Below are 23,417 nucleotides of genomic sequence, written 5' to 3'. Positions count from 1 at the left end.
ACAGATTAAACTCAAAAACAAAAGCAATTCCATAAACTACACATTAATAAGGCAGATACAAAGGTTCTCTGGGTTACAGTACAAAGCACAATTTAGCAGTAGAATAAAGCCTGAAGCTGGACAAGAGAACTGACATCAGAACCCTTGCTAATCATAGTACAGAAGCGTCTCTATGTTTTGTCAAAGTGCAGAATGAGCCCACATAAATCACTCTTTGTTATCTGAAAATATCTAGGATTCTTAAAGCTTGTTCTATTTTTAACGTTTCAGTCTTTGTCGCCCTAGTGAAAGCTGTATACTGCCTCACTGAGCCAACAAGAATACTGACTATAACTAATGAGGAGAGCTTCTTCAATAACTGCTTTCCCAGACCAAGTCTCTGAAAGGGGCTGTGGGGAGGTGAGAGAGAAAATAACTATTTATGTAAATGTATCCTTCTTTATTATTTTTTTCCCTTTGGGTATTTTTGTTGGAGGAATGTTTATGGTATTTTACAGCTATACAATCTGTAACATGCATTGTATCCTACAAAACCACTACAAACATAAAATTGGGTTATGCCACAATGATGTTACAGAAACAAACAAGCTTTGTCTCTTCAATTATTTAATCAACAACACGTTCTAAACAATGTGACTTTGCTTGCATTGATAAAGGTGATTCAGATGCAGCTGAACTTCTATTGGAAAACAGATGAGAAAAATAAGCAACTCTACAGCGTGATTTGTTTTAAAACTCACTTTCCCAAATCCTAACCAATACTGGTATGAGACAGATGTTCGATATTTTAGGGGGGGAAATGAATATTCCTTCCCTAGGATTATCTAATTTATTTTTAATGCAAAATATGTTTATTTACATTGCATGTCTGGTTCCAACACACTGCCTGCAGATTAAGTATCTATCAAGTATAGATTTTTTTAAAATGTATTAAAATCATAGGAAGTACCTCAAATAACAGGGTGATGTAATTCAGCTGTCTTTCTAAACTTTTAAATATAGTTATTACAAAACAGAATTATGGAGATAAAGTAGGTTTTTAAAAGTAGTCTAAGATGTGACATGTTGCCATGTAGCTGCTAAAGACCTGGGCACACTCAAAGAGTTGTAACCAAAAAGTACTGAAGTTGAGTTTTGTTTTTAACCCAATGGAGGAAGAGAAGAAAGCACTATTTTTATTTTATCTGTTGCACATTTTATGTAAACTGAGTACTGCTGGTTTAAAAGCAAGCAATTCAGCCAGGCCACAGTATCAGGAAAATTGGAAGAACGCATCGCTTAGGTCTTGTCTACACTTACAAGGCTGTAGTGGCCCAGCTGCACTGCTGTAGCGCTTCAGTGAAGACGCTGCCTACGCTGATGGGTGGGCTTCTTCCATCGATGTAGGTACTACACTTCCCCGAGAGGCAACAGCTATGTTGACAGGAGGGCTTCTCCCATCAACAATCAACACAGCGCTCTCTACACCAGGAGTTCGGTCAGTATAAATGTGTCCGGGGGGGATGATTTTCTACACCCCAAGCGATGCAGTTATAGCAACACAAGTTCGAAGTTTGGATATGCAGCTTCATTTTCCTGATGCATCTCCACGGTCCCTATTTTTTTTTAATGTAATTTTTAAATAAACCATGGCAACGGAGGATAAAACCTCCACAACTATCCAGGTATAAACATCTTAACAGTAATTGTGAAAGGTGGAGTGTCAGGACCTTAAATTATCTCAAAATTGTAATTTTTAGTAATACTGCTGAGAGAGAGTAAACAAATTTATGAAAAACAAGTAAAATAAATGTGAAGTGAGGAAAATACTGGATGCATTACTACTTTCTTTAAAGTACTTAAGACTTGTTTTCCAGGAAGCACCATCTTTTCTAACTGAGCAAAATAAGGAAAAAACAGTCTCAGTGGAAGTTTCCACTCTACTGGCTATCATCCTGATCATCTGTTCCGAATACACACAAGGCTAAATTTCCTGTTTTCAAACTATTGTCACCATTTTCTAGTCTTGTGCTGCTAGTTCTAACTTTAGCTTTGTTAAATAAACAAAAGAAAACACTGACAATAAAGCAGAACAATACTTCCATGCATATTTACTGCAAGCAAAATGTCAGAATGTATATTTAATCATTTGAACTAAAATAAATCAATCAATACTGAACAATTCATTAAAACATCAAAGAAAAGGCAAAAATTAAAAGTAACTTATCTTATCACTGTGTAAGGATCTCTCTCCTTTTAACAAGTCTAAAATTACAAGTTCATCATTTTTACATTCACTTTAATTTTGCACTGCATTCCTTAAGTCCCATCTTATGTTAGGAGTCTAACTGTGCTAATAGGCGAGCTGGCCAAAACTCAAGATTTCCAGTTCCTGGGCAATTCTGATATTTTGAAGTTTAGTTTAGTTCTGATTTGGAAAGAAACCAAATTTCTCCCACAAGCCAGAAATTTCACACACACACAAAACATCATTTTGGAAACACTGGCATATAGTGTTTCTGAAACAAAATATGATCCTCAGAATCCCACAGCTGCTGACTGAAACTAAGAAGAATCATGTCAATTTCACTCAAGAGCTTCCAGGACTCCTAACATCTGTGGCTCTAGGCAACTGGCCTGGTACCCCAGGGCTTCCAGACTCTCAGGCCAGTTGGTTTCCAAGGCTGGAAGCCCGAAAGCCCTGAGAAGACCCTGTGCTTCCAGGCTGCTGGATCCACAGCAGGCATCCCCAGACCCAACCAACAGGTCTATAACTGGGTCATCTAATCCACATTACACCATCAGTCACACACTCCTTCTCAAAAATCGTGGGGTTGCAGAGGACTCTGGCCCTCCTCTAACTATTTACTTACCTATATACCCCAGACCCCGAATCTCAGCACCTCCTAAACACTAATGCATTTCTCCTCACACACTCCTGTGTGATAGGGAAATATTATCAGCCTCATACAAATAGGGCATTGACTCGGAGAGACTAAAAGATTTATCCAAAGTCATGCCAAAAGCTTGTAGCAGAACAAGGAATCTAACCCAAATCTCCTGAATCCCAGGCCAATGCTCTAACCACAAGGCCACCCTTTCTCTTCTTGGTCTATATAATATTTCTGGGCATTCTTGACCACTTACAACCTTCAAACTACCATGATTTTGCTAATCACTGGCAAGTTTACCTTACCACTCCTGACTTATCCCCATCTCTTTCAATTCCACATCTTGACCCACCTATCCAACATTATCTCTTCCTGGAGGTCTTGTCAGTAAGAAATGTAATGTGGTCATAAATGAGCTTTTGGTCTGCCCTCCCTTGACCTCTCCATTATTGCTGAAGACAGCACCATTGTCCCTATCACACATGTTGATAATCCGGGGGATGGGTGCCTTTTCCTTGCCCTGCCCATCCAGGTGGTTTTCAAATTTTGCTGCTCCTTCCTCCACAACGTTTTCAAAATACAGTCGCTCCTTTCTGCCCACACCACACTAGTTCCAAGTGCTCACCTCCTCCTGTCTTGTCTCCCCCACCACACACACTTCCTATTACACCTATTCAAAATGCAGTTGCTAATACAGTCTTGTCCTTACCACCACTCTGACCACATCACTCCCCTCCTTGAATTCCTCAGCTGACTTCCCTTTTCAACACAAGTTTAAGTTTCTTGTCGCTAATTTTAGGGCCTTCTCATCTCTGCCCTCCCAACTAATTTACTTGACTCTCTTGTCTCTTATGCCACCTCCTATGACTATTGCTCCACCAGTGATGCCAGCTTTGTCTGCCCATTTGCCATCTTCTCCCACAACTGGCTCCGCATTTACTTCTATGCTTGGAAAGTCCACCTTGAATCAACATTTAAGGCTATGAAATTTCCTTCCTTCCAATTCCTCTTTGAGATCCAACTCTGCTGTAATGCCTCCATGCAATCAGTCAACAAATTACAGTCTGGTTGTGCAAAAACTGGAAATGGCTGATTTATTTAAATAAATATTTCATACCTTCATAAATCCTGCAGTTGTGGAAGAGCTGCCTAACTGTGTCATCTTATTTTAGTTACATTCATCCTTCTATTTCCTCCTTTTAATATACTCGTTGTGCTGGGCCCCAAAATAACACAGGAAGTTGTTGTGGCTAAGACTTGTCCATTGGTAAGTGACTGTACTCTGCATAGGACAGGGGTGTTTTGATGCTGATTGTGACCTTTAAGCACTACTGCAGCACAAAGAACCAGCAACATCATGACTTACTAAGAATACCAAGGTCAAATTCTTGAACATGCAGCGATTGGGGGAGAGAACAATGCCTGATCACATAAAAATGGTTTAATTAAAAGAATTCAAAGTTTGGGTGTTACAGGGGCACAGGTTTCAAAGTAGCAGCCGTGTTAGTCTGTATTCGCAAAAAGAAAAGGAGTACTTGTGGCACCTTAGAGACTAACCAATTTATCTGAGCATAAGCTTACGTGAGCTACAACTCACTTCATCGCACAGTTAACGTAAAACTCATGGAGGAAATCCTGGCCCCATTTAAGTTTTGCCACTGACTTCAGTGGAGCCAGGATTTCATCACACATCTTACTTTTTACTTACTAGCATTACAGTAATCTTAGGCATGGTTTGTCACTGGAAGATTTGAGGGAAAAATCTTGCTATGTTTCCAGTTCATTTACTTGTACATTTACAGCATCTTGTGTATGTTCAGTTTCACTACTGGCCTGGATAGTTCATCAATTTCCCCTGTCTGTATGAGGCTTTCACACAACAACAAGGAGAAACAAGACCTTTAAAATTATATAAAAATGTGCTTGTAAGACCAAAAACATCAGTAGAGGGACTTCAGTCCCTAAAACGGTTTTTACAAATGTTTTTGAAACTGCTTAATATCAACTTGATGGTGCCTTTAAAAAAGTCCTTTTCCAAGGCATAACAGACTATTTCTTTGAGATTAGAACACCTACTGAAACAAAAGCTACAAAATGAATGAGAGCAGTTTAGAGAATCAAGAGTACCTAATATTTAATAATTAATGTATACATTGGTATACTTTAAAATTTTTTAAAAAGCTTCCGTGTAATCGCAGCTTATTTGACAATAGTTGGTTGATAAAACAGTACCCATACTAACTTACCAATTCAACCAACAAAACATTTCTGTGGTCAACTAGACTCTCTAAGAATAGTCAAACAAGCCACCAGATCAAGTGTTTTGCAGAATCAAATAACTACATATGACCATTTTATTGTCACCCTTTTCTTCCCTTCACCCAGCAACCACTCTAGTAACTGATATTTCGTCTAAAAGCAAAACCTTGTAACAACCATGTAACAGTAACCTATATAGGAGCTCATGATCATATCACTGAAGATCTTGAGAGCAGACAACTCAATCCCTCAAGTATAAAATGTTTGTTTAGGATTATTCAGTACAAGTTTATTTTTACTATAAGGAGAACGCAAGTGCCATACTATTGTCTGAACAACCAAACAGCAACATAGATAAGTTTCGCAGACAATGACCAGCCATATCAAGACAAATAATGCATTTTAGAACAGCACTATACTAAAATATACATTCTTTTGACTTAATATATCAGAACAAGACTGTATTTGCAGTTTGCGGTATTAACTCTTAGAAAAGTATAAACGGTGTTCTAAACCATCTTATAGTATAAAATTACCAAATGTGCTGAATATTTACTTTCATGTCTAAGAAATAGCTCTTACAAAAATCTTTAACTTGTATACCAAACAAAAATGACATCCTTTCTAGACAAGAAAAATTAACCTAAGAAAAATATAAATCTTTCCTTGGAGAATGTATTTTTTAAAACCTCATTAATTTTCCATATGAATAAATAAAAGAATATCTTATGTCAGTTTTGGGAGCAGTTTACCTCTTTGCGTTTTCAATAAATCCAAGCAATGTCCTGGCCATTTCTGTAGTTGTGTCTACCCCAAAATAAGCAGAGCTTTCTTTTTGCTGTCAGCTTTCCATCTCACTATACATACACCACCCTATCCTAATAACCTTTGACCAACAGGAAGTAGACACAATGGACTGAAAATAACAGCAATTGTAAGATTTAGAATGATTTAATATATAAGGGGTGGGTTTAAAATATTTAAAAAAACCTCACTTGGTCTCGCTTGGTTTCTAAACAATTTGCAAAAAAGCATGAGATCTATGTAAGATTCTTAACTCCAGGCTATTCTGAATACCATAACACATGCTAACTATAGAGTACATATTTTTTCATAGGAGTCTTGATGCCACAGCTCTTCTGCGGATAGGGATTTCTGCACAGGAATAATTTGGGTATATCATCTCTAACTCCACAGATCTGGAGCTAGTCTAACAGTAAAGGGAGTGGAAGTTTCCTACTACACATGTGCAAAGTTACTTTTCAATTTGTATCATTGCTGATAATAGGGTAATTTCTCTGTCTTTCCAAATGAACCTGAAGACTAGTATTCTATGGAAGCTAGAAACCAGGAAAATCCACTCATTTGTGAGTTAGGTATATGGAACATATGATCATGCCAGATCAGATCAGTGATCCACCCTGTTTGATATGCTGTATGTGATCGTGACCCATGCAAGATGCTTCAGAGAAAGGTACAAGAAACCTTGTAGTGGACAATTATGGAACAATCTGCCCATAGGAGAGGTTTCTTCCTAATCCCAGGAAGTCAGGGATTGCCTTGTGCCCTGATGCCTGAGGGTTTGAATCCCCTTATACATTTCAAAATCTATTTAATTTATCTGTAAATATCCTCATTAGCCACAGAAATGTCTAATCCTGCTCGTTTTTTTTTTTTAGTATACTAAATTCTTGACCTCAGTATTTAGCGGCTATGAGTTCAAAAGATCAACTAAGTTTTCCCTTTGATTAGTTTGAAATTTGTGGCCTTTCATTTTCATTGAATGTTTCCCTTTTTAGGTTCATTGATTTCAAGGCCAGAAAGGAATGGTTGTGATCATCTAGTCTGACCTCCTGCATAACAGAGGCCATTGAATTTCACCAAAATAATTCCTAAAGCATATCTTGTAGAAAAGCATCCAACTTTGATTTAAAACTTGTCAGTGATGGAGAATCCACCATGACCCTTGGTAAGTTGTTCCAATGGGTAATTATTCTCGCTGTTAAAAAAAAAAATTTGCCTAGCTTCAAGTTCCAGCCATTCAAGCTCTTTCCTTGTGAGACAGGGTACGTATGAACACCCAGTTTACCTTTTCTATACCAATCATTATTTCGTGCACCTTTATTAAGTCCTCTCTTAGTCATCTCCTCTGTAAAATAAACAATCCTAATCTTTTCACAATCTCTCTTAAAGTCTTTCCAAACCTATAATTGTCTTCATCACCCATACGAATTGCCATAATGGATCAGGCTGGAGGTCCATCTAGTCCAGTACCCTGTCTTGCACAATATCCAGCCCCAGATGATTCAGAGGAAGATGTATGGACTGATGTATGATACTCTCCCCCTCCCCAATTAGGTCTCTTCCTAATTTCTTGAAGTTAGAGATTGGCTTAAACCCTGAAGCATAAAGATAAAGATAAAGATAAAGGCATAAAATGTGAATTTGAGAAGGTTATAAGCATGTCAAAACAAAGTAATACTCATATATAACTTTTGAAGTGTTAACTACTATATAAACACACACACACACACACACATTTTATCGTATATAACGACACCCATGTTATTTACATTAGACTTCCCATGTTTTTAGTAGTACTTTATTAAATACTTAACCACACCAGAATCAGAAAATTCAAAAAAGCTTTGGCATCAGGTTTTACAAGCTGAGACTGGATCTAACTTGCTAACATAGTAGTTCACGAAAGTCTGCAAATGCTAAAAATAACTGCACAAAGGAGATACTAATATGGTTTACTTCAATACAGAATCTATAGTAACTTTTAAATAGAGAAGACTCTTCTGTTGTGCCTGGGAACACCAGTAGAAACCACTGGTCCTTCGTCTACCACTAACGTGCCTTTTTATGTCAAATTTTAGCTGTCTTTTGAAGTATAATTATTAATTGATCATGGAGTAGGAGAATGATTTTGAGATCTTCTTCAACCACATAACCTAAAACCACACTGTCTGCTACTTCCAATCTCCCTTTCCCCTGCCCCCACTTTGAAACAGAACCTGATGCCATAACACCAAGGAATAACAGAAAAAGGATATCCTGCCTAGATATTCCATTATACAGATCAAATCATCAATCCAGAGGGTTCTTTGCTTACACATGGGATATAAGAAGATGCTTCCAACTGATAAACCCTGAAAAGGAAACAAGGTTGGCTCCACAACTATTTTTACGTACTTAGCACTCACACAATAGTCCAATATTAATGGCCAATTTACTGGGTCTGCAAAGTCATTATGCTGAAATAATGAGTCAGAGTTTTTTCAAGAACTCTGAAAAATGAGAAGGCAAAGAGTAAATGTGTATCTTCCCAGAATCACTTTACCTGACCTGTATGTTTTAAAAAGAAAAGGAGTACTTGTGGCACCTTAGAGACTAACAAATTTATTTGAGCATAAGCTTTCGTGAGCTACAGCTCACTTCCAATGAATGCATCCGATGAAGTGAGCTGTAGCTCACGAAAGCTTATGCTCAAATAAATTTGTTAGTCTCTAAGGTGCCACAAGTACTCCTTTTCTTTTTGCAAACACAGACTAACACGGCTGCTACTGTGAAACTTGTATGTTTTAAAAGAGATCCAGAACAGACAATGCTCTTGCCTTGCATACATAACCCAAACAAACAAAAGTCATGTTTCATGTCATATTCTCTACAGTAAATTACTTCCCCAGAAAAACTAAAAGTTACTTTAAAACTGTTTTATTAACAAATATAATGGCTTTATTGTGGGCGCCAAGTAACACAAAATGAGTTGCATATCTTCACACATGTACGTCACAAAATATGAGTTTGCTTTTTTAGCCCTTCCTTGTTGAAGGATACCAACCATGTTATAGGAGTACCATGTCATTTACATAACTAAAATTCTTAACAAAATCACTCTTCAGAGGGTCCTATTAGTTAAAAGCATCCTGCCCCCGCCCCCCCGACCATAGCGCTTTGCCAATATTTCCTTTGACACCACCAGAGGAATACTTTATGCATCTTGATACTTCACTAATGCCAACATCTGGGATATCATGGATTATGGCAAACAAAACTAGTAATTTAAATTATTATAGATTATTTCAATATTAAATTCATAACAGAAACATCACTTTCAGTGCCAGACATTTCTTCTAGATAAATGACTGGTTCAGGTAAATGCCCTTCCAACCTATCACTGTACCACAAGAAATGCCTAGAGTCTTAGGCAAAGTATTGACCTGAATCCTGGGGATAGGCTGAGGAGAGCCTACCCCAAATTACGGATTATATGGTAGGAGCCCTATAAACCCTGCACTGGAATCAATTAAATGCCTAGCACAGGAGAATGTGGGTCATGGATGGGAAAGTTTAATAAAATTTGAGGCCTGCCACTTTCAAATCCATGTATGTATCTGTCCTCATTTCACTGCTGTGTACACATCAGCACTGGTGCACAAACTGAGAAGAATTTTAAACACACTGGTCTCGAGAAAAAACTGTTTACATTCTGTCTCACACAACCTAACACATTCCAATTTTGACAATGTTACCAACCACCGCTGCTTTAGAAACACTGCAGAGACGGAGCAGTTTACTCATTACGAGGATCATTACTGAAGAAATGGTAAGACAGAAAACAATCCTGTCACCCGCCCTAACACTAGAAATCACTGTTGTGTAAAAGGTAGCATCTCTGCCATCGCCAACATAGCAAAAACATAGAACAACAATAATAAAAAAGAGCCAGCGTTGCATTGTTGTGTGGTTGCAGTCTAATCTTTGCTCTTCTTGATAGTCTTGGCAGGGAAGCAAAGGATTGAATGGGCACAGAGACAAAGGGCTTGTCTTCACTACCGGGGTAAGTCCACCTAAGTTACGCTACTCTAGCTACGTAGCTTAGGTCGACTTGCCGGGCAGTGAAGACAGTAAGGTACCGACAAGAGACACTCTCCGGTCAATTTCCCTTACTCTTCTCGGAGAGTGGAGTACTGGAGTCAACTGGAGAGCGTTCGGCCGTCGATTTAGCAGGCCTTCACTAGACCTGCTAAATTGACACCTGCTGCATCAATTGCAGCAGTGTGGATCTCCCCAGTAGTGAAGAGCAGCCCAAAGAACCTCTCGCTCCTAGAGGTATATCAGCATGAAAGTGTGGGGAAAACTCACTGTTACTGCCTGGTCATACACCTCTGCTGGGCAGTATTAGAGGACTTGAGCCTCAAAATTCCAATTTGACTAAAATGGAATTCTAGCATAAAACTAGATCAAAGTAGCAAAGATTTAAGCCAAAAAGGTTTTGAGGAATAAAAGTAAAAGTCAATTCAAGAAAACCAACATTTATCATCACCTCATCTAGTTGCAAAAAGTGCATAAGTTACCAATATTTTTCCTAAGTTATAAATATTAAATACAAAAATCCATAGCATATTAACAAAACATTAATACCTTGATCCTGTAAGCACTGAAGACAGTGGGACTACTCACCCTCGTTTCAGATGCTGTCTAAAACAGGTCATCTTGAAGGAAAATGGTGTTGATGATTTCAGACAGACCAAATAAAATGTCTTATAACCCTCACAGCTCTGTTTGTTTGGGTCATTTAAAAAAATTAAAATAAGTGCAACAGTAATAGCAAAAAGTGCTCACCCCCAGCTCTTAGCACATTTACAAAACGTATCAAGCAGAAGTGCCAATACATCATAAATCAACAGCCTACACTGTGATCAAATGCTGCCATAACACGCAGTGTAATAGTTTACTATATTATACATTTGTTCAAGTGTTCAGGAACTAAAGGCAATAACGTGATTATACTTCACATACTACAAAAATCATAGTTAAGCACTTTCTGCAACATCAATCTGATGATAGCCTGTGACACTGCATGTAAGGGATGCAATAGCTGAAAAATATTTTAAAAGCTAGTATGTGTCTCATCATATGATATTTCTAAATTAATCCAAGTCCCTTGAATTGCAAAGTCATTTCCACTATTTAATCAAATACATTCTAATGAATTGGTAAAAGGGATAAGGAGACACAAATGGCTGCTTTTTCTTTAACTCAGAATATTTATATTGCAATTTCCAACCCAAACAAAAACACACTGGTGTTATGATACCATTGTTAGAACATGTTTATACATCTAACCTAACATTTTTGGAACCAGTCCAGAGAGTTCAATAAACATATTACAAACAAAATTAAAAAAAGAAAAACAAACAGTTAAAGACAAACATTTAGCTTTTTTCTCTCCTATTTGAACACAAAGTAGTTGCAAGAAAAATATTCTTGCAGAAAAACAATTATCCAGTAAAAGCATTTTATGAACATTAAAAGTAAGTAAATTCGCTTCTTAGTTGTATCACAAAAATGCAGTTTGTAAAGTTTTAAAAAATCAAATAATTCACTCATATATAGCAAAGTAAATTCTCAACGCTTCACAAATTAAAGGCAGATAAGCAAAATAATGTAATTAATGCACTTTTAAATTATTGCAAAGAGAAAACCAAAAAGTGCAAGATTACCTTTTCTTTAAATGCAAACAAGATCTGTGTTCAAAGTACAAACAACCTTTCAGCAAGACATATCTTTATATATGGAATTATCTTTCATCTTCATAGATTTAAGAGTAGAGACCGAAAGTTACATCAATCATCCAAAATGACCTATTTTTTCTGTCCCATTAATATCTCATTTCCAATCTGGCCTTCTCCAGTGGTGGTGACAGTTCACCCACTTCTACCATTCTCTTACTTCACTCTCTAGGTGCTCATAATGTTAAGAGCTCTCCACTCCACCCAAATACTTCTCTATACACCAAAGATGATGCAATTTACAAAACCTTCTCTCTCACTTTAGGCAACAAGAGGTTAAGAGTTCAGAGTTTGGCCAGTTAATTGTACTAGTTTAGCACAGCACCAGGAACCCGAGTTTACATGCCCTGGAAAAGGGATAAAAAAACATTTGTGCCTATAGCAATTACAGACTAGAGATTTTTCAGATAGCATATGATGTGTGATGTCACAAAAAACAGTCTGCTCCTCAGACAAAAGACAAAATCTTTAATGAATTAATGAGTTGTAACCTAGAGAGATTTCAGAGTAGCAGCCGTGTTAGTCTGTATCCGCAAAAAGAACAGGAGTACTCTTTAGTCCATTTGGTATGATGTCCATCTGTTTGCATTTGGAAAGGAAGATGATGTCTGTCTGTATCTGTATGAGTTTTTTCATGAAGTTGATGGATTTCCATTCCATATGGCTAAATTCAGTGCCTTGCACAATGACGGGTTTCAGAGTAGCAGCCGTGTTAATACTGTTTTTGCGGATACAAACTAACATGGCTGCTACTCTGAAACCTGTCATTGTGCAAGGCACTGAATTTAGCCGTATGGAATGGAAATCCATCAACTTCATGAAAAAACTCTTACAGATAAAGACAGACATCTTCCTCCTTTCCAAATGCAAACAGATGGACATCATACCAAAAGGACTAACCCTAGAGAGAGTTTACTCTCAATATTTTTATTTCTTCAATTTTATAAAAATATCTGTAGGTTTGTCTCCAATAAATCAGAGTTTACAGTAAACTAAAATTAGGGTTATGGATTATGTGTGGTTTAAACTACTGAGTTTAAAGAGAAATGGAAAGGTAATTTTTAATAGAAGTCAAATCTAAATAGTCAAGTAATGGTTTAAATTTCTGATTTTGAACTATGATTGACAGTCTCGTGACTTTCAATTTGAAAAATAAAAACTTGATTGAAAAATTAATGGGAACCTGTGTTACAAATCCATAATTTCATATTGGTACCAAAATCACTTCTACAGAATAGTACAGAATTATGTTTACGACTTTGTAATATATTTAGATTGAATTACAATAAACGAATTACTTGATAAACTGTAACATCCTACATTACTTTAATTTGATTAGTTGGACACTGTAAACACTAAAATAGCAATCTGTTTTATTTTCTGTAATTTCTTATATAATTTTAAATTGTATTTTGATTAATAAAACGTATATGTCTAAGAATTCCCAAGTCTGTACCTTAGCTTAAGCAAACAAAAATACAATATATTTGTCAGAAACATGGTACGGGACAGTGGCTAATTAAATTTGCCTAACTATTGTGTGTACAATATTGTATCCTCCTAATGCTTTCTTAGCCATCTTACCTAGACATCCACACTTTTTCTCAAAAGCTTCCAGCTGCTAGCATGGACAATGGTCTCAATGGCTTAATAAGCAAATCAAGATGACAGAAGGTCTCTATTTTGTTCCAGTACTTTTCCTGATATTGCAATCAACTGAGATCATAACAACACTGATCTGTTGTGTCAGAAAACTATGCTGACTCTGGATGCATGGTATTTTCCACTAGTCAGTAGGCTGATGGTACCCATACTAAAGTTGAAGTTCCTCCCCTCACCTGAACTTGCTTGCAAGCTTTATCATTAGATACAACTTCTCCTACGGAGAAGACTGGAAATTGTGGTTAAAAAACAATTCTGCTGCTGTTCCCAAGATCACCCTAAATTTCTTGCCAGAAAAGGGAAGTCCTGGTTCACAAAAGAGCCATGATGGTAATTCTGATGAGGGAAGCAGACCAGTACAAAGTGTATATAACCACCTTATGCCCCCATTCCATTTGTGCGACAAAAGTTTGGATGTTCTGGCACGTTCCTGTGGGCGAATAGGAAAAATGTACAAACTTAAAGATACCTGTCCCAAGTTTTGCACTCCCTCCCAAATGCAAAATTCCTCTTCTGAGTGCAGCAGCAGGAATCCTTGGATGATGAAAGAAGAACCACTCAACCACTGTAACTGTCAATAAGAGTTACCGACAGAGGCCAACAAGGAGGAAGGACAAACCAGCGGGGGGGGGGGGGGGGGGGGGGGGGGAAGGGATCACCATAAAGCATGCCTCACCTGTAGTGCCCTCTGCTGAATTAGTATGGAGCTCCCTGTACTCCCTAGCTCAGTTTCACTTCTCAGGAAGACATTAATGCCACTTCAAGCACTCTTGACATTTGATTCAAGAATACCATTCTTAGGGCTTCTTTATTACAAAACCTCTTACAAAAAAAGACCAGAACAAAAAATCTCAAACAAACAAAAAGGTACTTCTAGCTTTCAGGGTTCCTCTGATGCCTGCCCTTTAAGCTCTGTTCCCAGTCCCCTGAAAGTTCTCTCTCAGTCTTACGTTTCTCCTCATGTCAGAAGCCCCAGACCTTCTCCTGGAGATGGGTAATTCACACAATTATTATCCCCAAGCCCTCCTCCTGGAGAGCAGCTTTCTCCTGCTGGTGTCTGCTCCTTGCTAACTCAGGACCCTGCAGGAGCCTTCTTACTCTTTTCCATGTTTGTAGGCATCTGCCCTGCTATGAAGCAGGAAGCAGCAGTTATGCTGGCCCTTTCTCCCAGCTCTTTCCTTATTGGATAGGTCCCACCCTCTCTGCACAGCTCCAGGTCCCAGACCCTTAAAGATACTGTAGTACCAGGATTCACTCTAAATGCTACTTCTTCATGAGGACCCCCTTCCTCTCTCCCCATATATCCTCAGGCTTTGTGTATCAGACCACCCTAAACTCTTGAAGGGCCATGATATGTGATGGGGAGGATTGACCAGTAGGAAGTACTGCCCTTCAGGGACAGAATACCCTGTCACAGACGAAAGTAAAGAGAAACTCATTTCCAATGAAAAGGAATCTCTTGCAAGAAGCTCTCCCACAGACAGCAGAAAAGAATATATCTGCTCTGCTTTGTGAAGGCAGACACACTGGGAATAGGAATGTTGGGTCAGCAAACACACCCTCAAAGTGAGCTTCCTGTGTCAATAAACAGATTTTAAAAAAAACTGGCTCTGTCCCAATGGATTGGATAGAAATACCCATGAGTTATGACTTCAGCCTAGACCAATGGATCCATAGCAGGGAAATTAAGATGGTCACTCAAGGAACTGCATTCTCTACATTGCAACAGATATTCCATCTGGCTTGGGAGCCTCATGATTTTCAGCAATATCATGACATAGCAAACTTCCTTGTGAGTCAAAAGTATCTCAAGATAGGTACTCTGCGTCAGCTATTTCACATGCTCAATAACTAGAATGGTAGAGTGAACGTTTAAGATGACCAGCAAAATGTTCACATACCTACACATAATGGATACTTTACTGAGAAGTAATTAATTTCTGTCCACTGTATGCAACTATGCAGTTAAACACTGATTGACCAAAAGGACAGTATTTAGAGCTTTATACGATTTGTGTAATTTGTTTATGTATAGAATTCTGTAGAACTCTGGGAGCTGCGGGGGCCGTGCCTGCGGATGGTCAACATAAACAAAATGTCTTGCGGCCTGCCAGTGGATAACCCTGATGGGCCGCGTGCCAAAGGTTGCTGACCCCCGATCTAGCCACTCTTGTTTTGATGTTTCTTGAAGGCAAGTGCTCCTGATTATACTCATATATGAAATGTAGTCTATATGTCCTTAACATCCACTTGCATATGATTCATTATTTGGATTTTTGATAGAATACATGTAAGAATAATAAAAAATATTCACGTTAGGGTCTCTGTTCTTTTATCATCTTGACAAATTGGCTCAATGATTGTTTTTTAATGTTTGACTTTGTTCTAAATTATCTTTATACAAACAAACACTGCTTATGTGATCAGCACTTACACAGAAACTGATAGATGCCTTAGAAATACCTTAGACAGTATGTCAATCTCAGAGATTTCATTGCCAGACTAATGGGAAATCTGTTCTGTAGTCTCACTGCTGTTATTCATTACAAGTGCATATGTGCTTACTAACGTTGCATAGCACTTATTGTTAAGCAGCATCTTAACAGACATCAACCAGCTGCTCAAAACATGCAGTATATATTCCAAATATTATTTCTATTGAATTTTGAATAGCAAAACCACCACTTACCTCACATCTCTTTCGCTACATGTCTTCTCTGAACAAAAGGATAATTGTTGACAGCTTAAGCAGAGAAAGGCCAACTTGCTGAACATATTTTGATAAGGTGTACAATATCAATATTGTAGCATGCAAGTTCTTGCACTACAACAAATTCTTCAGTTTGGCTTATTGCCCTAGCAGGGCTCAAATATTCCAAGTAACAATGTATAAGCCATATTTATTTTTATTTAAACACTGCATTTTAATGAGCTCCCTTTAGCAACAGTAAACAATGGGTTAAATGGGCTCTCTGTAAGCCATCTTTTCTAGGCACATCTGCATGTGCAGCCAGCTGCACTATCCCAAAACAAGACAGCTGTGTATTGCAGAGTGCTGTCTATTATGAGCTATGTCCCTTAGTCAACACAAAACAGAGCATCAGAGGATCAACTATATCTTAGACCAAGGCTACTGCTGCCAGTGATGATACACCTGTTGCTTCACCCCTTGCTTCAGGAACACAGAATACGCAAAACAAGAATGTGCTCTTTATGGCACTCTCACTACAGAATCATGAAATGGCAGTGGCTAAGCATGTTAAATAGATTTAACACAACCAACTCTGACATCGACTCCAAAGCTAAATTCATTCCATAATTCAGAACCTTACTTTAAAAGAAGATGAAATGGAACATTCTGTATTGGCATCCAGCAGCTGTGACTTTTATCCAAAACAAAACAAAAAAATCACCATTTCAGTGTCATCCAAGGAAAATGAAAGCATTCTTAGCACCAATTCCCAACTGCAGTACATCTGAAAGCTGTGCAATCTTGTAGACTCAATGAAGGTTTCAATCTTCTAATGAGATGAGGTAATCTGTGTGTGGTTTCACAGTGCAGTCTCAATGGCAGCCCATTATACCAGTCCCCTGACATGCTGAAGTATCAATCACAGCACTAATCAGTTTTCTCTACTATCCATCACAGAACGAAACTACTGCAAAACAGAGAATCAAAACAGGTGAAGATATCATCTTATCTAAAATAAGCTCCCAATGTAGCTCATAAAGTTATAAATTCAGCCACACTAGTGTAGAGATATGTTTCTGAAAGACTGTGGAAACGTTCTCTCACAGGGGCAGTGTTGTGAGTATGGGAATTTGGAGGTGTGCCCTAGAGGCGAGGTTTGGGAACACCGCATGGCTGTGTGCAGCAGCTCACTGCAGAAGCTCTCCAGTTTGTTTTATGAAAGTTGTATTCCTTTCTCATTCACTGGTTTGTTATTTAAATGAACCCCAAGATTGTTACAACTAGCACAAGCACATTTTCTAATGAAGTCATGCCAACAACATGTATTGAATTCATTATGCTACCTGGTACTTTATCAGTGTAATTTGCTAATTAGCATAGAATATTACATTCATAAATTTCAATTAACATTCACAGTTTATACTTATCAGACTTAAAAGTTATTAAACAGTTTTAAAATCTCCATTTACCTCATTTACACATCAAATATAAAATATGTTAGTAAAACAGTGTTCAGATGACAAGCAAAATCCTTTCTTTTCAAGTCCACAGTTCTGTTGTCTATCTTTTCAGGTACTTATCACCACAGTATGTGACTGTGTTTAAAGACACAACACTCTTATAAAGGTAGGGAAGTATTATCATCATTTTACAGGTGATGAATTGATGGAGAGAGAGATTATGTGACTTGCCCAAGTTAACTGGAAGTCTGCAGCCAAGGAATCTAAATCAGGTCTCCTGTATCCCATTCTATTGCCTTAGCTGCAATATCAACCTCCTATCTTCTCCTGAAGCACTTGAAAATATCACAAACAACCAGAAATTTTGCATGTTTTATTCACTACATTACTTAGTGATTCACAGTCCTCTCAACTGCTTCAAGAAAAAAACAGAAGCCTGAATTCAGGTGTTGAAGTAATTTTTTAAAATGTATTCATGTTTTCTTACTGTACATACAACTATTCCTGATTTGGGTCTGTGAATGGTTTATTTGATTTGGCTTTTTTTACAAAGCTTTTCAATGCACCTTTGTCTCAGAGTTTTAAGCTGCTTTTCCCTGTAGCGTTTGAACTAGTTGAGTTTTCAAGAGGCACAGAGGATGAGGTGGAGAGGGATGGGGTGGTACAGCTAAAGTCTGTAACTTTTACAGAGTACTTGAGACCAAAATAGGTCATTTTATCTAAAATTTGGAAGCCCAAATATGGTGAAAAGTAAAAATAAAAACATACTAAACAGACCTAGGTTCATGACCCTGCTGCTCAATATCAGCCAAATTTCTCCTGAAAGAATCTCAATCTGTTGCCAAAAAGTTAATTCAAAAAGTGAATGGATAAAGGGGGAAAATAGCATGTTAACCTCATGATGACAAGATCCAAAGTTTTTTTTCCCTCAGCTAACTGCTTTGAAGACAGGTTTCAGAGTAGCAGCCGTGTTAGTCTGTATTCGCAAAAAGAAAAGGAGTACTAGTGGCACCTTAGAGACTAACCAATTTATTTGAGCATAAGCTTTCGTGAGCTACAGCTCACTTCATTGGATGCATTCAGTGGACAATACAGTTAGGAGATTTATATACACACAGAACATGAAAAAATGGGTGTTATCATACACACTGTAAGGAGAGTGATCACTTAAGATAAGCTATTACCAGCAGGAGAGCCGGGGGGGGGGGGGGGGGGGGGGGGGAAGGGTGGGAAGAGGGGGAAACCTTTTGTAGTGATAATCAAGGTGGGCCATTTCCAGCAGTTAACAGGAACCTCTGAGGAACAGTTGGGGGGTGGGGGGGAATAAACATGGGGAAATAGTTTTACTTTGTGAGATGACCCATCCACTCCCAGTCTCTATTCAAGCCTAAGTTAATTGTATCCAGTTTGCAAATTAATTCCAATTCAGCAGTCTCTCGTTGGAGCCTGTTTTTGAAGTCTTTTTGTTGTAAAATTGCGACCTTTAGGTCTGTAATCGAGTGACCAGAGAGATTGAAGTGTTCTCCGACTGGTTTATGAATGTTATAATTCTTGACATCTGATTTGTGTCCATTTATTCTTTTACGTAGAGACTGTCCAGTTTGACCAATGTACGTGGCAGAGGGGCATTGCTGGCACATGACGGCATATATCACATTGGTAGATGTGCAGGTGAACAAGTCTCTGATAGTGTGGGTGATGTGATTAGGCCCTATAATGGTGTCCCCTGAATAGATATGTGGCCACAGCTGGCAACGGGCTTTGTTGCAAGGATAGGTTCCTGGGTTAGTGTTTTTGTTGTGTGGTGTGTGGTTGCTGGTGAGTATTTGCTTCAGGTTGGGGGGCTGTCTGTAGGCAAGGACTGGCCTGTCTCCCAAGATTTGTGAGAGTGATGGGTCGTCCTTCAGGATAGGTTGTAGATCCTTGATGATGCATTGGAGAGGTTTTAGTTGGGGGCTGAAGGTGATGGCTAGTGAAGACCACTACCTCAGTGGGCACAATGGAAGCCAAGATTGTGACTCTGGACTCTTTCCTTGCTCAGCAATCCTCCCCTTAGAGGACACACACTGAGCAAAAGGTAATTTTGTGGCTTTTGACATTCCAGATAAATTATATCATCTTAAAGTACTTACAAGAGTATTTTTGACTTGATATGAAGTTGGCCTGTTGGTCCTTAAAATAAATTAAGAGAACTTATTGGCCTGATTCACCACTCCACTTTTAAGCCAGTGAATTTATAGAATTCAATACAACTAAAGTAGTGGGCAAACACTGATTTGGATCTTTCATAGCATTTTTCATCCATAGCTCTCAATGTACTTTACAAAAGACAGACAAGCATAACTATCTCCATTTTCAGAGGGGAAAACTCAGGCACAGAAAGACGACTTACCCACTGTGACTCTAAAACTTCTTAATGCCAACTGGCAAACAGGCGCAGAGGGGTTACAGGGATCTAGCTCACCAAAGAGTACCACGTGAGGTCTCAACTAAAAGCCACGCTGGCCAGCATGTATAGATGTTGTGTAAGGAGTTATACATCTAAACTGAAAATTATGTTCTAAGGACTGGTCACATGAGCAAAGGTGAAAGAGACTTTCTAAAGTGTTTATCTATCTGGTTGTCTACTTGTAAATTAAGTATTGTATGGTTCACAATGGGGCTTCTCTCACAGTCTGAGCCAAATGCTAATGAGGAATTGTGGAAACTTCAGAGAGAGAGAAAAGTAAGAGGAAGAAGCAAACAGCGGTGGGGATGGAAGGTAACAAGGGGATAGGGATGAGCCTATCTGGAGGTGCAAAGCAAATGTTTGCTCTAGTAGTCTGGAGGACAAAGGAGATACCCTGTCATCCTTCACCTAGGAAGTACACATACAGAGAATTTGCTTCATGAAAGTCTCAACCAGGCTTGGTTGAAAACGATAGAGAGAACTTTGAATGAGACAATCTTCTTTAGCAGGAGGTTAACTTGTTAGCTAATTTGGAAAGCTGGAAAGCGTGCTATGATTTTGTTCTGTACGTAACTGTTTGTGTCCAATATTCTTACTCACTCTCAGTTGAATCTCTGTACTTTCACGCTTATTCTTCTTTTTACTATAAATATATCTCCGTGCTGGAGTGTTAAGCAAAGTGGTGATCCTGAGCTGAATCTTACCACCTGGTGTATACTGTTCCTTTGGGAACAGCAGGCCTGGTAACTGTACAGCGTTCAGTGGATAAGGGGCTGTATACTACAGGTAATGCTCTGAAGATTCAGGGATGGTTGTGTTCCATTCACTACCCTTCACAGAGGAGGCGAAGCCTGTGGAGGTCTGGGAAGGCAGAGCTTTTGTTGCCGGAGAAGCTGATCCACAGCATACACAGACAAGACTAGGTGAAGATGAGGTGCCTCACAACCCTGGGTACCACTAGGGAGTATCACTCCCATGCAGCAGATCAGTGTCAGAGCTAGCAGGAAAATCCAAAATGGGATAATGCTGCTCACACACAGCACAGGGACGCGGCAAGGCTTAATTCATTAACATTTGAGAAGAACTTCAAGATCCGATGGACTTTTACCATCAGCTATCAGCTTTGATAAAACAAAAATTAGGCAAGAACTTTAACTACAAATTTTCTTGTGGTTAGTTTATATTTAGCCATATTAACCATCAGTTATATCTTTACAGGACAAAGACAACTTCCAGTTTGCACAGAGGAGGAAACATTGGGCAGAAGGAGATGGGTTTCAAGCATTCATATGTCCCTCTCAGTCTTGCTTGCTATCAGTTCATTTCAGAAAGTAAAGGAGAACCAACAAGTACATTTCTTGTTCAAATAGTCTATGGTTCTTGTAAGGAAAAGTCTAACAGTAGGTTTGCTGCAAGTCAGGATGAAAGTGCATTGGCAGAACTGTAAGGAGAAGTCTAGAAAATGCCATCCCACATAATAGGCCCAACCCCACCACCCTAACCACCCCAGGCATAGTTCCAGTGATGGCAATATAGCAGGCAGTAAAACAAAATGCTTCAAGTGAAGTATTTCCCTCCCCCTTATTTTTTGTATAAATGAAGGGAACAAAGCTATTTGCTAAAGTCATTCAAAGGGACTAATCCTGCAACCTTCACTCACACAACTAGGCCCACTGCCTTCATGAAGATATTAAAATAACTAAAATATATTGGCAATCAAAAGTAGATTATTGCCTTTTAGTAGCCTCTGTAAAGAGAGTATAGTAAAAAAATTTCTACTTTCTAATGAGTCATTTGGTTTTACTGTACATACCAACTTTTGCATAATTAGCCTTCATTAGTATTAAATTGTTTTAAAAAAAATCAGATTTTTTTATTTAAAGTTGCTTTGATTGTGTGTTTTGTCTGCTGACCCTGTTAAGTTTGTGGCAGACCAGGCACTGGAATTAAATGTAATACATTATGGGGTCCTCTCTGTGCATGTTTTGAATGCTTGAAATTTTTCATTTGGTTACAGAAATCTTAAGCCTTTGCAGCAGTCACAGAAGTCTTGTGTGGCTGTATTATGGCTCTAGACTTCATTTCTAACTGTAAATAGAGTGCAAACTTGTAGTTAGCTTCTGTGCAAGATGCCTACACTACCAACTGCTTCCCTAAAGCACATTTTTTGTTATTTATATGTGTTACAAGCAAAAGCTTTCAGAATGTTAATTTCATTATGTTCAAACCACATTCTGTCAGCAAATCATACTGACTTGCAACACACGGTATTTGTACTCACCAGCGGATTTCCATTAAAACAATTAAGGCTGCTTCATGGTTAAACAACATTAAGAACTGGAGCAGAATATGTTCTGAATTTTAAAAAGCAGATTACTGAAATATTAAGCTAAGAGTTCTTTATAGCTAATAATTTCTGAAACACTCTTTCTTTATTTTTGAAAACATCGTATTTTTAAGCATGGAAATTTAAGCTGTACCTTTTAATATCTCTTACAAAGAATTTAATATTTTCCATTGCTTATGGGGCAAAAGCAGGGTTACATGCCTCCTTCCTTAGAGGTTTTTAAGGTCAGGCTTGACAAAGCCCTGGTTGGGATGATTTAGTTGGGGACTAGGTCCTTCTTTGAGCAGGAGATTGGACTAGATGACCTCCTGAGGTCCCTTCCAACCCTGATATTCTATGCCCCCCTCCCCAGATTTCTGCCAGGGTTCACGAATGTGGCCAGCAGCAGCCTTTCGGTATTGGGTGGGAGGGAAGGGATGGAAGCTGCTTCAGAGGTGGGTGCTTAGGAGACGGAGCAGCCCCCTGCTCCCTGAGGGCAGGACCTGGAGGAAGGGGGCAGGCGAAGAGGGTGAAGACCTCACCCTGGGGGCTGCTGTGGAGCCTGCAGGTTCAGGGTGTGAACAGGCTGGAAATCGTTTCCCACCCCCACCCCTAAGCTTAGCTGAGGGGCAAAGAGGCTTCCCCATGCCAGCACTGTGCAGGGCTTTGGCACATGCAGGGCTCAGCTCCTCCTGGCCAGCACCCCAGGCTGGAGGGTCTTGGGCTTTCCCGAGGCGCGGGCACAGCCAGAGGCAGTGGGGGAAGGAAGGAGCCTGCCAGCCAGGCTGTTGGTGAGCTGAGCGCTCTGACCAGGGGCTGGTTCTCCGCACAGCGCTGAGAGCGGGATGCACCCTGCTAGAAGCGATATGGAGAAGCAGTGGGGCTGGTGTGGTGAAGGGGCAAAGCAGAGAGACAACAGCGAGAGGAGAAGCATGTAAAGGACCGATGGGTGGACAGCAGAGGTGACGTAACTGGCTGCCGCCTGGCACCTGCCCACACTCACCAGCCACTGCAGCCAGAAACGGGACGGGGGCGGGGCCCTGCTGGCCGAGAGCCGACATGCAGCGGGGGCGGGCGTGCTGACGGATCAGCAGGAGGAGCGGCTGGCCCCGCACACT

At 39.2% G+C, this 23,417-nt stretch overlaps 1 protein-coding gene across 13 annotated transcripts in view; it reads right to left on the bottom strand.

Annotated features, from left to right (window-relative positions):
• GAB1 (GRB2 associated binding protein 1) overlaps window positions 1-23,417 on the bottom strand; it is a 140,003-nt gene that overhangs the window by 56,746 nt on the left and 59,840 nt on the right. Inside the window, exon 1 of one of the 13 annotated variants that reach the window (XM_037897268.2) lies at window positions 16,705-17,011. The exons of the other annotated variants lie outside the window; for them this stretch is intronic. The gene's annotated coding sequence lies outside the window, so the exon portion shown is untranslated. Of the gene's footprint in view, window positions 1-16,704; window positions 17,012-23,417 lie in introns of those variants that run through there. 13 annotated transcript variants of the gene reach the window in all.

This window comes from Chelonia mydas, chromosome 4 (assembly GCF_015237465.2).
Source record: "Chelonia mydas isolate rCheMyd1 chromosome 4, rCheMyd1.pri.v2, whole genome shotgun sequence".
Lineage (NCBI taxonomy): Eukaryota > Metazoa > Chordata > Testudines > Cheloniidae > Chelonia > Chelonia mydas.
This window is presented reverse-complemented; position numbering and strand designations above follow the sequence as displayed.